The sequence below is a fragment of the Zalophus californianus genome, chromosome 4, assembly GCF_009762305.2.
Source record: "Zalophus californianus isolate mZalCal1 chromosome 4, mZalCal1.pri.v2, whole genome shotgun sequence".
Taxonomy (NCBI): domain Eukaryota; kingdom Metazoa; phylum Chordata; class Mammalia; order Carnivora; family Otariidae; genus Zalophus; species Zalophus californianus.
The window spans coordinates 122,779,877-122,794,141 of NC_045598.1; the positions used below are offsets into that span (position 1 = coordinate 122,779,877).

At 36.8% G+C, this 14,265-nt stretch overlaps 1 protein-coding gene and 1 pseudogene across 3 annotated transcripts in view; one reads left to right on the forward strand and one right to left on the reverse strand.

Annotated features, from left to right (window-relative positions):
- The window catches only part of NKAIN3 (sodium/potassium transporting ATPase interacting 3), a 608,438-nt gene that overhangs the window by 190,216 nt on the left and 403,957 nt on the right, over positions 1-14,265 (forward strand). The window lies entirely within an intron of this gene.
- LOC118356939 overlaps positions 9,033-14,265 on the reverse strand; it is a 107,930-nt pseudogene continuing 102,697 nt past the window's right edge.

A 14,265-nucleotide genomic window follows, 5' to 3' on the forward strand; every position in this document is an offset into this window, starting at 1 on the left:
CAACTCATAGAATTTGGTTAAGAAAGAGAAAAAAAAACAAAAAACAAAAAACAGGGGGCCTGGGTGGCTCAGTCAGTTAAGCGGCTGCCTTTGGCCCAGGTCATGATCTCCAGGTCCTCCGATCAAGCCCCATAGCAGGCTTCCTGCTCAGCAGGGAGTCTGCTTCTCTCTCTCTCTCTCTCTCTCTCTCTCCCCCACTGTCCCTCCCCACTGCTCATTCTCTCTCTCTCACTCTCTCTCAAATAAATAAATGAAATATTTTTTTAAAAAAGACAGAGGAGAAAAACAATGGGTTTACCAGTCTGGTAGGGTATATTGCTAACGGGGGAGGCTATGCATGTGTGGGGACAAGGGGTAGAGGAGAGATCTCTGTACCTTCCTCTCAATTTTGCTGCCTTAAAAAATAAAGGCTTAAAATGCAAATGACAGTATTTACAGATATTAGTAAAATAAAAATACAGTCTTGCATATTCATCTCTTAAGAATTATAATTTGCAAAATTATAACAAATACTGTCTTCACAGATTTGGTAACTTTATCTGCATTTTATAGTGATTTCTTAAGCCCTATGTCCAATGAATCCATTCTTAAAAGCTCTCAGAAATGGGAATGTAGATATCTATTATACTTTTCTTTATAAGATGATGGGGATTTTTTCTTTAACCAAGTCCCAAATTTGGGGGTTATTTAGATTTCATTGACATTCAGTTTAATTAATTGAATTAAGTGGTCTAAAAGGAGTCGGAAATTTCCTTGGCTGAAATATCTACAGCTTCTCCCTTCTGTGGTTTTTGAAACTAAGTCTTTAATGAATATGAAAGTCAAGCAAAGGCACGGAATCTGACCTTTCAGATCTTGTCAGCCTTTTTTGCATTTGATTTCCAGCCTATAGTCCATTTGTCCAGCATATTTTTATGGAGCACCCACCAAGTGGGAGAGTCTTTGCTGAGTCCCGGTGGTACAGGTACAAGCAAGACAGGTGCACTCTCCATCCTCATGGAGCTTATAGTCTGTGTGGGCTTCCTGTTGAGCACACCAAGGCGGATAGGACAAGAGCTAGTGAAGGAAATAAACATAAAATCCACAATCACAGCCTGGGATAAGTGCTCCGATTGAGATTTGTATTGACATTATAGAAGAAGAGCTCTACCCTTGGGTGGGGGGCGGCGGGAGGGAGACAGAGAGAGAGAGAGAGAGAGAGAGAGAGAGAGCAAGCACAATGAAACAAGGAAGAGAGTGATGGGCAAAATGTGGGATGAGAGTTCAAAAGATGGGGGCTTTACTCCTATTGGGAGCAATCGGGGAACAATTCCTGTGTGCAGTGACACAGGAGGTAGCTAGGAATATGGCTACATGCTTTTCAGCCCTGCATAGGTCCTGCTGGGTAGTAGGGGTGTTCTGCTTTATCAGAACCAGGGCTATGTTAAGATAAAGACCCAGTGATGTCTAATTTGAGGCTAAGGAAGGGCCACGTCTTTTCCCCCAACTCTCTGCTCCTATGCCTGATACAGGTAATGAAAGAAATTACATCATAATCAAGCCATTTCTTCCTATAAAGACTTCAAACTCTACCTAAAAGGAAATACCACTGGATTTGGGCAAAGATTTTTTTAAATGTCTTTTGAAAAGCATGAGTTCTGGATATGTTTTGTGATGAAAAGGGCTTCATGATGATTAAACTTGGAAAGCATTCAGTCTGCAGACCTCTCTTGAAAATCAACTATACCCATGTGTATTAAGGAGCTTAGAAATCCTGTGGTTAGAAAATAAACAAGCTGGCCTTGAACACCTCTCTCTTCCCTGAGTTTTCACAGAACCTCTGTTGACACTGAAGGAGCTTTGAGATACGTCAGTCATTCTTTCATATCATGATATGCTCCCTTTCCCAATAGCAGACATTAGCCAGGAGAGGGCTGGAAGACACTGAGCTCTGAGCAAGGGATGGAAAGATGAAGTATGGGGACAGGGAGGAGGAAGGGGGGAGAGGAAAAGAAGATGAAAATAAAGTGGGGATTTTTGATAAATTGACAAATTTCCAGTCATCACTAACACCTCTAGCTGCTGAGATAAGACAGTTCAGGCTCTGAAATTCTACCGTAGGGTTTGCTCGGGTTTTTTGTGCCCTACCTTTGGCTAGGGGAAGTGTGAAGACTTTATTGGACCTCAGGGTTAGGATTTTAGGGGGTTAAAGGCAATTCCTCCTGGGGGCCTAATAATCAGTTCGTGATTCACAGCAACATCGGATTCTGACAACTGAAGGTTATAGACACAACGAAATCTCTCCCAACACAGCTTCCGCTATGTGTACCCTCACCAAATCCACCTGCTGACAGAGTTACAATGTGAGGGGCATGGGGATTGGATTGCTGGGCAAACGGATCACATATAAAATAAAAATAGCCAACTTCAGTAGATGTATAAAGTAAAAGAAATAGTTGTAATCCTTACAAACTCCCACTGAAAAGGAGTTGTTGCTAAGAATAATTATGCTAATTTTTAATTAGTTGTGTCCCTGTATTTAAGTATATATAAGTGGCCCAAAGATAAAGCTCACCTCTTTTCACCTCCTTAAACTTATTAGAAATTAATAGGTATTGTTATTAAAGATTACAAAATAATATATGTCCATTAGAAATGTAGAAAGTGTTAAAAAATATTTAAAATATAAAAACCGCCTCTCATGATAAATAATGATATTTTGATGTTCATCATTTTAGGAATTTTTTTCTAAGATGTACATCTAAGCAAGTATAAGGTTTTAAAACTTCATATCATACTACCAAAACTGTTTTGTAATCCTTTTCCATTCAAAATGTAATGACAGGGGGTGCCTGGGTGGCTCAGGCTCAGTTAAGTGTCCAACTCTTGATTTCCTGTCGGGTCATGATCTTCCTGTCAGGGTCAGGAGATCAAGTCCCCAGCCTGGCTCTGCGCTGAGTGGGAGCCTGCTTGAGATTCACTTTCTACCTTTCCCTCTACCCCTCCCCACTCGCACTCACTTTCTCTCTCAATAAATAAATAAATAAATAAATAAAATGTTTTTTAAAAAGTGTAATGACAGTACTTTCCCTAGTCATTGAGTATTGTACACAGTATGCCTTTATATGAACATACTGTAATTCTTTAACATATATAATCCTCTTTTATTCCCAATGTTTTAATCTCATAAAGATACACTGAAATAAATATTCTTAGATGTAAATCTTTTCATTGGCCTTCGATTTTTTTTTTTGTTTTGTTTTCTGTCAAAATAAATTCCCAAAGGGGAATTGTTGGGTCAATGTATATGAACATGTAAAAACTATAATGTAACAGATTGTTAAATTGCCCTTCGGATATTATGTATCTCACCGTCCACCAGAGGGTTTATGAAAGGGTCAGTATCTCCCCATCCTCCCTCATAAATGAAGATTGTAAAGTGTCAAAAAGAGTTCTGTTAAAGTCTCTTTTCATTCATATTTTACCTCGGGTCTTACTAGCTGTATTCTAATTAAGGCAGTCAGGTGAAGTTTCTCCCGTTCCTGAGTGGAGTTGAATTCAGAGCTAAGAATTGTACAGTAAAGGTATTTCCTGAGAAGAGTCTAAACTGTGCAGACATCTTTTATTTATTTAAGTAGTATTTAATATGGATATTTTGAATGAGGCAGAATAAAGCCATTACATTCTTTCTTGTCAGATTAAGTGGTTATAAAACAGCTGTGAGCACCAGCTTAATGAATGTAGAAATTCTGCTTAACTATTGATAGATTCCAATCCTCATCGTTTTTGTTATTAGCTGTTAAATGCACAATCATGCAATTATATTAACACGTAGAAATTGGAGACACTCTTCTTTTTCAGATATCCTAGTTTTGTCCGCTTAATTAGAAGTTATCACATGTTGATCAATTTCCTAAAATAACAATGATACAAATGTCAAAAAGCTTTCCATAGAAATAATACAGAATCAGAAATCTACCTTGTAGACTGAATGGTGACGGCACAAGCTACTGAACAGATGCCATTTGCCTTGGCAGTTTGCATTTAATCATGCTTCTCAAATGTAGCAGGCTTTGCACAGACAGAATTAAGGAATTAAGATCCCTGCAAAGTGAAAAATAAAACAACAATGTAATTTTGATGTGTGAGATACACCAAAAGGGGGGGGTGCGTATTAAAATGAATTAGTAATTACATTTCAATCTAAATAACATGTGCCAAAGTAAATGAAAGATTGTTTTAGATTCTTCAATATACTGTTTTCCTAATCATTTTAATTTTCATTTCATGAGGTTAAAATAGAGGTAAATGAGTTAGAAAGGAGAGATGTATGATTACAGATTGCTATTATGGGGTGTGAAATTTGCAAGATTATTAGTATGGGCAGGAGTAGAATAGCTTTCTTTCAGCATAGAGGGGCTGAAAGCATATGAAAAACCATGAGGCCATTAGTGACCTATAGTATCACTCAGAATAACCACTGGAACAAGAAAATAAGTACAATTTTCCTTAAAGAATCATCATAAAACGTCTCCTGAGTAGAAACAGAACTCTAACCCTCTTAGTTAAAGGAAGAAAAATTAAATTTACTTTGCAAAATAAGCTCTCACAGGCTTAAAAAATATACACAGATAGCAGAATATTGAGATATTTTATTTATACACAGTCTCCACTTTACGTGTGAATGTGGGCATCCTGAAGTGTTGACTGATGACTAGGCAGTGTTTTTCTGTCACTTCTAGCAATGACTTAAAATGACTTATAGACGCTACAGGGTAAGAACTCCTTTCCTCCTGTGCAAGGAAGAGTCTATGAAACTCTTAAGTTATGGAAGCCACTGAGAGCAGTAAAGACAACATTTGGGAAGAAGTCCTCAGTCATGCTTAGAAACTGTGAACTCGGGGCACCTGGGTGGCTCAGTCGTTAAGCGTCTGCCTTCCGCTCAGGTCATGATCCCAGGGTCCTGGGATCGAGCCTCGCATCAGGCTTCCTGCTCTGCAGGAAGCCTGCTTCTCCCTCTCCCACTCCCTCTGCTTGTGTTCCCTCTCTCGCTGTGTCTCTCTCTGTCAAACAAATAAATAAAATTAAAAAAAAAAGAAACTGTGAACTTAGAAATGTCTCATGGCAAAAGTAATTGCCACAGTGAATATTTATATACATGCAAAACTGGAAAGGTCTTTAATATCCAAGTAGGAAGCTTAGATAAAAATATCATGGTCCATCTTCCTGATGGAATTAATATAGGCATTTCAATTTGAGATTAAGGAGAATTTATGATGGCTTGGGCAAGTGCTACGAAAGGGGTAAATTGTCAACTATGTAAATACCTAAACATAATTGTAAAAACTACATATGTCAAAAAAGCCTGGAAGAAAATACAGCAGAGGTTTAACATGACTTATTCTTCTGTGCACGGATCTTGGGTGATACTTTTTTATCTTCCCACGTTTCCAATTTTCCAAATTTTCTGTAATGAACATACTAATTATTTTTATAATTTTATAATGCACCCTCATTTGAAAAGGTCTTGTGGATCCCATGAGCAGGGGTGTGGTAGACAGAGTATAGTCATCACTGCCTCCTGCCTCCCACCCTTCCTTCGAGCCCCTTTTTATGTGCTTCTTTTGACAAGTTTCACGTTTCCCTTGTATTTCTTTCCACAGGTCACGGTCCCATCCTCATCTGGAGGAAAATAATACAATTAATTTTTCTTCCTTCTTTCTTTAGCTGTCCTTTGTGTGGGGAATCAGTGCACTCAAATGAGATGCAAGCTGTGTTCCCAAATAGAGTGACATTTACATTTACACCCAGTTGCAGTTGCTGTGCGCCCCCCTTCCCCCCTTTTGTGGCTTATGGGTGCACCGGTGAGTCTCTTAGCTCGCAGACCAGTCTGTGACCCAGAATCACCTTGGACCCCCTACCATATTGTCTCTCTCCTCAAGTTCCCCTTTTCAAAGATTCCCTTGAGGCCAGTGTCAGGAGCAGCCACCATGAAAATGCCACTCTCTGTGCTTAGCAGTGCCAGTATCCCCAGAGTTGCTGATCCCCGGGTGTCAGAGCGATGCTGGTGTTGGGGAGGGAAAAAGGCCAGTGTAGCCGAAGCATAGAAGCAATCAGGGGTGTGGCACAAAGTAGGGTAAAGAGGGAGGCAAGCCAGTCATGCAGGACCTTCCAGGCCAAGTTAATTAAGGATGTTGGGCTTTATTCAAGGGTCGCTAGGTAGCTCTTGCAAGATTTTAAGCAGGGGAGAGTGATGTATCTGATGTGAAAAGTAAATGATGATTCTGGCTATAGTCCATACTTGCGCAGCAGGGGTGGGGCCGGGTTGCACCCGGGTTAGCACCCGCGTCCTATGGGTTATGACATGTGGACGCTTCCCACAACTTCCAAGAAGGCTCTATGAAGCACAGCTTGCAAATCACAATTTGAAAGGGAGGCATCCCATGTTAGGAGGCTGGTAGGACAATTAACAATGCAGCTCCAGCTTCTCCATTGGTATAATTTTGATCCTGGCTAGGCCATGCTTTCACTTCTTAAAAAGATCAAACTGAGCAGGTATTTGAGCCTGGAAGCAAGAAAGCAAATTAAAAATACCAGCATCATTTTGGCTAACGAATAGATTTCCTTCAAGTGTCTCCGCACTTCAGCACTCATCCTGAATAAAAAAAAAAAAAAAAAACAAAAAAAAAACAAACGTATCCAGCACACAGATTGCTCCCCCTCGAGTTACTCTGGGTGTCAGACTTGGCAGTCTTCCTACTCCATGCAATCTGATGCAGACTCATTAACATTTGTACTTAGCCACATGGATTCAAATGCTGAGTGTTCAGAACATTTGCAGGCAGATGTTATCAAAGATGTTCTCTTTTCACAGTTTCCTCTGTTCATTTGCATTGAACAACCATTGCCACCAAACAGGAGGTGCAGTCTACAGAGAAGCGTTTTTGTTTGTTTGTTTGCTGCTAAGTTACGAGCATGTGCTTGTGTTGGGGAAGCATTTTACTTTGCTGCTTTGGATGAACTATTGTTCCAATCCAGGTCTATTGTTGTTTTTGTTATTTTGCTTACTCTGTTGGGAAGCAGGTATTATTAATAGGGGGGAAAGGCTTTTTTGCTTACATTTGGATGATGATTTTAATAGAAAGATGTTCCGGACCCACTTTTTCAGCGAATTCTGCCTTTCTCTTTGTAGTCGGGATTGGATGCTCTGCCTTTTCTAAAATATGCGTTTTGTTTACTCCTTTCGGCCATTCCAAGGTCAGGGCAGTTCTTGAATTAGGAAAACATCTTTATCTGTAATATTGATTTGTCAGTCTTCTTAGTTACCTTCCATCCTGAACACTGAAAGGACCCAGAAGAGAAATACCAAGGACAGAATCCAACCCAAACTAAACGTGTCCTTCAGGTGTGAATTTTATGACTTCTTTGGTCTTGTTCAGAAATTAATGTCAGTCAAAAGATCCTTGTTCAACCTCCACTGGGGATGAAAAGCTGGTCAAGATTCAGAGCAAATGTGCAGCTGACAAGGCATCATTTTTCAGTGGATGCGGGTAGGAATCCGTTTAGCCAATATATTGACAAGTGTGTCACTTTTGCACAGTCTTAGAAAATAAGGGTCCCTCCTGTTGTCCTAAGCCACAGTCAAACTCTGCTTGTCATTCAGTCCTTTCCCATCTCCTTTCATTGCCCTTAGGTCTCCTTCATCTTCATACTGACTAGTTTCATTTTTCCACTGGCTGGTTACCTTGCCGCCTGTGTACACGTTCATGCTTGCTCCCTGGCTCTTCAGTAAATTTCTCATGGCTACACTGTCTCTCCTTTCTTTTTTTCATCAAGAGAGAGCTAAGGACTGTGCAATAAAGATGGCAATGACATATCTTCACCCTCAGACATTTTTTTACTCCCTTGACATGCAGTGTTCCAGAAAGATTAATCTGGCCGTGGGGTGCCACAGGCAGTTTTGTGGCTATTGCAAGAGTATGTTAAGTGTGAGGCAATAACTGTTTGCACAAAACTTCAGTCTTGAATATCCTGACTTATTTCAGAACTTCCATGACTTTCGCACATTTTGCTCTCTAAATCATCCTTAATGCTGAACTATGTCCTCTTGTGCTCGTCCATTCTGAAGGCTTCATCTGGATCTGGTGATAATTAGTCAACACACTAAGTTTGGTTTATCTGTTTTCTGTTCTGTTTCTATTTTGTTTTTACCTTTTGTTCTCATTAGATAAGTCATTTCCCCCAAGTCCTCATTATATATGTGTTTAATGAGAGTTAATATATTTACGGGGCACCTGGGTGGCTCAGTCCGTTAAGCCTCTGCCTTTAGCTCCGGTCATGGTCCTGGAGTCCCAGCATGAGCCCCACATCGGGCTCCCTGCTCAGCGGGGAGTCTGCTTCTCCCTCTCCCTCTACTCCTCCCCTGCTCATGCTCACTCTGTCTCTCAAATAAATAAAATATTTTTTTTAAAAAAAGAGTTAATATGTTTACAGTGTTGTCTATTAGTGAACAGAGTATAAGTCTCCATTTATTTGGATCTTTTATATCTGTCAGTAGGGTTAATAAGTAAAGTTTTAAAATAAAAAATTTTCTCTATAATGTGTTATGCATTCATTATACTACAATTGCAGTAATTCCTAGATATTTTGTCCTTTTGCTAGTTTGAATAATATCTTGCTTTCTATTTTATTTTCTATATGGTTATTCCTGGTGTAGAAGAATTTTTTAAAGTTGATCTCATATCCAACAACTTTCCAGAACTGTCTCATTATTTTTAAGAATTTATCTGTTAATTCTATTGGATTTTCCTTGTAAAAGAACATATATTGGTCAATAATGACTATTTTATCTCTTTTTTTTCCAGTCCTTATAACCTTTTTATTTTATCTTATTTCACTTTTTTGGACCTTCAGTACTATGTAGAAAAAAATAACATAAAGTAAAATAAAATAAAATAAAATAAAACTGATAAGGAACATCTTTGCCTCATTTCCTCTTTTAAAAAATATACACCACTGCTGTATATTTATGAAAATTGTTAGGGGAGTGAATCTTAAGAGTTTCCATCATAAGAAAACAATTTTCTTCTTTCTTTCTTTTTTCTTTCTTTCTTTTTTTTTTTTTTGTATATAAGATGATGGATGGTAACTAAACGCGTGGTAATTGTTTCCTGATATATAAGTCAAGTCATTATGCTGTACACTGTAAACTTATATAGTACTTTCTATCAATGTTATGTCAATAAAACTGGGGAAATAATGTACCAAAGGTAGTCCATTATGTTTGTGTTGGTTTTTGGTACACTGCCTTTTTCAAGTTAAGGAATTTCCCTTTAATTTTACTTTTCTCAGAATTTTATTTTGATACTGAATTTCATCAAATGCTTTTTATCTAAGAAAATCCTGTATTTTTTCCGATTAATTCATTAGTTTGATGAATTGATGGATATTCTGACAGTAAAACATGCTTGTATCCCTAAATTAAATCCTACTCATACATAATGTGTTATTTTTGTTAAATTGATGTAGAGGAGCTAATTTATTTAATTTGGATTTTTTTTCACACTTGAGAAATGTCCATACAAATTCTTTTTTTCTTCATTATCCAGTTTGTATTATTTGTCCCTTGAAAGTTCAGTAGAATTCTTTGTAAAATTGTCTGAGCCTTGGATCTTTTTTGGTGGAAAGATAATGTTTAATTCATATTTCAATTTTTCAATAGTCATTTTCATATTCATTAGACACCAGTGTTACCAGTTTTGGCATTTGGTATTTTCCTAGAAATATATCTTTTTAAAAAAAGATTTTTATAGTTATTGGCATATGGAGGAAGGTCATATTATTTTAAGCTTTTATATCTGGAAGTATTTCTTTAATTCATTTGTTTACTTAGATCTTTTCACCTCCTATCTACATTTGAAAAAAAGTAGTAACAAATTTGTCTAACTTAGTATTTTCAAAAAATCAGTTTTGTTTGTTCATCTCTGAATTGTTTGTGTTTCTTGGTTACTAATTGCTGACTTTAATTTTATTTTCTTTTTATTTCTTTGGCTTTATTGTCTTTTCCTCTTCTTGTTTCTTATTTCATGTGTTTTCATTTCCTTTTGTTTTCCGATAAATCCACTTAAAACTGCAATTTTTCTGTGCCCCTTGTTAGGGGCAAATGTGTCTCACATTTGTCGTTGTGTAGTTTTTTTGTCATTTAGCTTTAAACTATTTCTAATTTCCCATACTATTACCATTTTAGCTTGTTTACTTAGTCATAAGTCTTAGTTATGGATATACAGTTTTTAGTTTCTTTTTTATTGATTTCTAATTCCTATGACTAGTGAATATAATATGTATGATATCAATTCCTTGAAGTTTACTGAGGTTTCCTTTGAGAGTAATTTCACCATTGACTTTTGTGTGTGTTCCATTCATACTTAAAATGTTTATTCTGGTTGGTATAAAATTATGTATGTGTCTGTTAATTTAAGCTTATGAGTCATCTTATTCAAGAGTTGTAGACGTTTTCTTATTCTTTTATATTTATCTATCAGTTTCTGAAAGAGTTGTCCTCAGAATCTCAATCACAGTTGTTCATTAATTTATTTTTCTATAGATGTGATAATTGATGCAGTTTTATGTCAATATAGACAAATACATACATATTTATGATATTAGGACCTTTTCACCTGTGATTTTTTCTGGATATATATATTGTCCTTCATTGTTGCTTTTGATTTACTTTTTGTCTTAAATTCCATTTTGTTAGTTATTTTAATTACCGCTACAATTGTCAATTAGTTCATACTATTTTCTTACTTTATCATTTTCCATCTCTCCTCCCTTTATTTTTAAGTCTTTTTGCATCTTTTTGTCACTAATGTGTAACTCTTACAGGTAATATTGTTAAATCAATTTTTTTAAGCATCCTATCAAAGAGTCACTATTTTTTTAAAGATTTTATTTATTTATTTGACACAGAGAGAGAGAACAAGCAGGGGGGGCGGAGAGGGAGAAGGAGAAGCAGGCTTCCCGCTGAGCAGGGAGCCCAATGCAGGCTCGATCCCAGGACGCTGGGATCATGACCTGAGGAAAAGGCAGACGCCCAACTGACTGAGCCACCCAGGGGCCCCCAGAGAGTCACTATTAAACAGTTTTATCCATTTATATTTATTTTAATTTTAGTCATGTTATAATTTATTTCTATTATATCAGATTTTTCTATTACATACAAAATAATTTTCCTTTCTTTGAAGTGGTAGAATTTCTTAGTTGTAGAAATTATATATTTGCTTTTTACCTTTTTGTTAATTAGACCTAATGTAATGTATTTATGGTTCTTTTACCGTACCAGTATCTTGCATATATCATTATGTACATCTTCCCTCTGGAAGAGATATGTATCCCGAGACACTGCCTTTCCTCTATTGACCCTCTTTTCCCAACTATCACCCTTTATCACCATGTTGCATATCATCTACAACAGCACTGTACAACAGAACTTTCTGTGATGATGGAAACATTCTATAACTGTGCTATCCCATACAGTAGCCACTAGCCACATGTCTGTTGAACACTCAAAGTATGGCTACTATGACTGGGGGAGGAACTGAATTTTTAATTTAATTTAATTTAAATATCCAAATGTGGCCAATGGCTCCTGTGTTGGACGATATAGTTTAAATAAATTGTTTTTGGATATTTATGGATATAATTTTCTTCCTTGGTAGGTGGAGCAAATCTTTATTTAGACCATGGTAAACTTTATTTATTCATTCATCCTTATTTTCCATATTTTTTAGTACCTTTATGAATTTTTTTCTCTTCTTGTTGGTTTACCTTCTTTAAGAATGCTTTAAAGAGTATTTTGCTGTGGAAGAAATTCTCAGACGTAGTATACTTGAGAATGACTAATTTTAACCCTGTAAATTTTAGGCTGATGCTTTCTTCAATGCTTTAAATATAATTTGTATATTTCTTGTCTACATTATTGCTATTTTGTAGTACAATTTCAATTTGAGTTATTTTTTCTTTTTGTTGGAGTGTTCTCCCTGGAAGCTTTTAGAATTTTCTCTTTGTCTGTGGTATTCTTCAAATTTACTATAATATGACTTGTCTGGATTATTTTCTTATCTAATCTGTCTTCTGTGAGCCATTTTGAGGTTTTATATCTTTCTTTAATTTTGGAAAATTGCTGATTATTAATTAATATGTTTAAATATATTGTCTCCCCTCCATTATTTTTTTCTTATTTTCCGACTATTTTTTACAGTGTAGACATATGTATTTTCTCCTCCATAGCCCTTCTTTTCTTTCCATCTCTTTGACCTCCTGATGCTTTCTACTGTAATTCCATCACCTAACCATTTTCAGCTGTGTTCCTTTGCCATCCAGCTTATCAAGTTAGGTCTTTATTTTGACTATTATATTTTCACACCTGTTATCTTCAGTTAGTTCCTCCTTTAAACTATTTATTTTTACCTCTTGTTTTTATTATCCTCCCTTATATCTTTGAGGATACTTCTTATGCTTATTAAAAATTATTTTGTCTCTCCTCTACCATTTCTGTTTCCTCTTATGAAGGTTTTCTTACTTATTCATGTTTGCAGTTTACAGAGATATTTTTTTCATCAGGCACTATTTGATAGGTATTGGGATAATGTTTTTAATACACACAACAAAACTACAAAATAAATATTAAAAGTATTCCTATTCTACCCATTAGGAAACTCTGCATCAAAAGATTGAGTAGCTTGTTCACATTCATGCAACTAAATGAGTAATGGAACAAGGATTAGAATACTCGCATTCAGGGGCACCTGGGTGGCTCAGTCGTTAAGCGTCTGCCTTCGGCTCAGGTCACGGTCCCAGGGTCCTGGGATCTAGTCCCACATCGGGCTCCCTGCTCCGCGGGAGGCCTGCTTCTCCCTCTCCCACTCCCCCTGCTTGTGTTCCCTCTCTTGCTGTGTCTCTCTCTGTCAGATAAATAAATAAAATCCTAAAAAAAAAAGAACACTCGCATTCTGACTCTACTAACACCCTTATACTGTATTATTAACCACTATAATATATTCAGAGGGATAAAGTAGATATATTCTCTCAATAACCATAAATATATAATAAAAGGAATAAGAAAGAGGGTTACTCAGGGCTTATACCTAATGATTGAGTCATTTGGAATATTTGGAGCTTGAGTTGTTATTTTTCATGAATACTGGGTATGGAATTATCAAGTGATAAAGGAAATAGAGTTAATAATATTTGATTTCTAGCACTATGCCAAGCATTACTTTAAGCATTTTACATATATCCTCAGAAGTAAATGATGTTATTATATCCACCTTTGTTATATACAAACAAACAAACAAACAAAATTGAGCCCCAGAGAGGTTAAAGAAGTTGTCCAAGGCCACAAAGTAAATGCTAGGGCTGAGATTTGAACTTGGAACGTCTGGTTCTTGAGTGCATTCTCCTATTGTTGCTTTACTTGTTCTATTATACAATTACACAGAGCTGAGAAGAGGCCGTAGAAGTTGGGGAGGTACCAAGGAATCAGGGAATGAAACAGAGGAGGCAAATTAAGAATAAAGGCTAGGGATAGTGGCAGTCCCATTTTATACTGGCCTTCCCAGTCTTTGGCCTCTGCAGTCCTTTCTCTAGTCTTCCACATGGTTTCCCCTTACCCCAGTAAAAATCTACCCTCAAAATGGGAACTGAAACAACCATTCATACTGAAGCGTGGGGTCTGGCAAGTTAGCTATTTCTTCTGAGTCTAATGGTAAGAGACTACAATAGAGGAAAATTATAGACTCCAGAGTATTTCTGGCCTATAGATAGTTGTGCTTGATAAGCAAGAAACTGAAAACCATAGATTACAATGTACCTTTAAAGAGATGAGTACAGGAAATTTTGTGACAGCAATTCAGAGTGGCAAGAAGTTGATGAGGTGTTACAATAGCAATTGGTAACTTACAGGCAGTAGCAACTAAATATCCTGAAAAGGTTTTCTGTTCTGGTCTGAGTTAAAATGCTCATATGTGTTCGTTATGGCTGCTGATTTTCAGATTTGACCTTAAGTCAAAGAAGTTTAAGTGAAACTAACAAAATGCTTTTGATAGTCGCTGAGTCAGCTGACAAAAGTTTATCTAAAATGGTCGTAGAGTCTTTCTTAATAATAGCATAAAGAAGAGATCTTAGGCATATGATTATGGCACGTGAGATGCAGCTAGTATTGTCAAAATTCCTTGTGTGGCATCAAGATCTTGACACATGGCTAACTTTTACTGGTTTTCCATAAAA